At 39.2% G+C, this 2561-nt stretch overlaps 1 non-coding gene across 1 annotated transcript; it reads right to left on the bottom strand.

The window, feature by feature from the left end:
* Nucleotides 1–2435: 2435 nt before the first annotated feature.
* Nucleotides 2436–2509, bottom strand: trnap-agg (transfer RNA proline (anticodon AGG)). Its single transcript has one exon. It is a non-coding gene; the product is annotated as a tRNA-Pro (tRNA).
* Nucleotides 2510–2561: the final 52 nt, after the last annotated feature.

The raw sequence follows: 2561 nt of genomic DNA, 5'->3' as shown, positions 1-2561 counted from the left end.
TATAGAAGTCACATCTGTTTTAGGTAAGAACACCGACACACGTATTTAATCAAACCAGAATAATTCATTTAACCCATATCACTGTCTTGCAAAATCACGTCACAAAACAGATGTAATTTAATAATATTGGAATCGATATGAACACCTTCAATTGTCTAGCAACAGGGTTTCTTAGCTATGTTTTGGGACCCAAGTCGGCCTGAGTATGTGTGAGGTGGGCAGCGAGATATCAGTAAACATTTGTAGTCACATACTATTTTTTCTTTTAACTTCGGTCATTCGAGGACAGTACATTTTTCATTTGGGTCTCGACATGAATAAACTCAAGAACCTCTGACATGGATTCTTAAACTATGGTTTGGGACCCAAAGCGGTTATTAACATGTGATAGGTGGATCGCGAGATATGAGTAAACATTCAGAATCATACACTATTTCTTCATAATTTTGGTTGTTCGGGACACTACATTTTCTCATTTGGCTGTCGAGCTTAAAAATGGTAAAAACCTAAGAAACAGCAGATGAATCAGTTAATGTAAGTAATTAACCTACCATGAGATGGGGACTTTGTCAAATGGAAGAGTTGCTGAGTTTTCTTAGCTCACAAAGTAAGTTTAACTCATTCAAATACAACCCTTTTGAAATGATAGTGCTGTGCCATGACCCGGATTGAGGACCGGGGTTGCTGGGGCCACAACGCAGAGTACTAACCACTATACGATCATGGCAAGCTACCAGAGATTGATTGTCGAGCCTACTCATGCTCTGACAGAGACGTGTACAAGCTGGCTGAACTCTTTTCATTTAGCGCTCGAAATGAGTAAACTGAAGAAGCAGTTGAACTTTAGACAGTTGGTACATTTTAATTCATTCAAAAAGTTCCCTTTTTCCGTGAAATTGAATATCTCAATTGCATCCTCCTCACGTCTTCTCTCCTCTCGACACTCCTAATTCTCTAAACCCATCGTTTGAGAAAAGTAGAGTTCCCTCCACTAAGACATTTCTACCAATGTGTTCATTGAATTGTTTGAAAAGGCTCTGCTGAGATTCGAACTCAGGATCTCCTGTTTACTAGACAGGCGCTTTAACCAACTAACCACAGCGCAATAGATTGCATGTCTGTTGCAGGTAATAACACCGCCACACGCATTTAAATCAAACTAGTATCATTCATTTAACCCATATCTCTGTTTTGCAAAAATCACGTCACAAAAAATATGTTTTTTAGTATAATTGGAATCGATATGGAAACCTTCAATTGTCTAGCAACAGTGTTTCTTAGTTATGTTTTGTGACCTTTTCCTCAATGTTGTCAATGAATTGCTTTGAAAAGGCCCTGCTGTGATTTGAAATCAGGATCTCCTGTTTACAAGACAGGCGCTTTAACCAACTAGCCACAGCGCCTATAGACGTCACATCTGTTTTAGGTAAGAACACCGACACACGTATTTAAATCAAGCCAGAATAATTCATTTAACCCATATCACTGTCTTGCAAAATCACGTCACAAAACAGATGTAATTTAATAATATTGGAATCGATATGATTCAATTGTCTAGCAACAGGGTTTCTTAAGCTATGTTTTGGGACCCAAAGTCGGCCTGAGTATGTGTGAGGTGGCCAGCGAGATATCAGTAAACATTTGTAGTCACATACTATTTTTTCTTTTAACTTCGGTCATTCGAGGACAGTACATTTTTCATTTGGGTCTCGACATGAATAAACTCAAGAACCTCTGACATGGATTCTTAAACTATGGTTTGGACCCAAAGGGTTATTAACATGTGATAGGTGGATCGCGAGATATGAGTAAACATTCAGAATCATACACTATTTATTCATAATTTTGGTCGTTTCGGGGAAACTACTTTCTCATTTGGGTCTCGAGCTTCAAAATGGTAAATACCTAAGAAACAGCAGATGAATCAGTTAATGTAAGTAATTAACCTACCATGAGATGGGGGACTTTGTCAAATGGAAGAGTTGCTGAGTTTCTTAGCTCACAAAGTAAGTTTCAACTCATTCAAAATACAACCCTTTTGAAATGATAGTGCTGTGCCATGACCCGGATTGAGGACCGGGGTTGCTGGGGCCACAACGCAGAGTACTAACCACTATACGATCATGGCAAGCTACCAGAGATTGATTGTAGAGCCTACTCATGCTCTGACAGAGACGTGTACAAGCTGGCTGAACTCTTTTCATTTAGCGCCTCGAAATGAGTATACTGAAGAAGCAGTTGAACTTTAGACAGTTGGTACATTTTAATTCATTCAAAAAGTTCCCTTTTTCCGTGAAATTGGAATATCTCAATTGCATCCTCCTCACGTCTTCTCTCCTCTCGACACTCCTAATTCTCTAATCCCATCGTTTGAGAAAAGTAGAGTTCCTCCACTAAGAACTTTTCTACCAATGTTTTCATTGAATTGTTTGAAAAGGCTCTGCTGAGATTCGAACTCAGGATCTCCTGTTTCCTAGACAGGCGCTTTAACCAACTAAGCCACAGCGCCCATAGATTGCATGTCTGTTGCAGGTAATAAACACCGCCACACGCATTTAAAT

The sequence above is a fragment of the Salvelinus sp. IW2-2015 genome, unplaced genomic scaffold (assembly GCF_002910315.2).
Source record: "Salvelinus sp. IW2-2015 unplaced genomic scaffold, ASM291031v2 Un_scaffold1313, whole genome shotgun sequence".
NCBI classification, from domain to species: Eukaryota; Metazoa; Chordata; class Actinopteri; order Salmoniformes; family Salmonidae; genus Salvelinus; species Salvelinus sp. IW2-2015.
The sequence above is the reverse complement of the archived record's forward strand: the minus strand, read 5'-3'. Positions and strand labels throughout refer to the sequence as shown.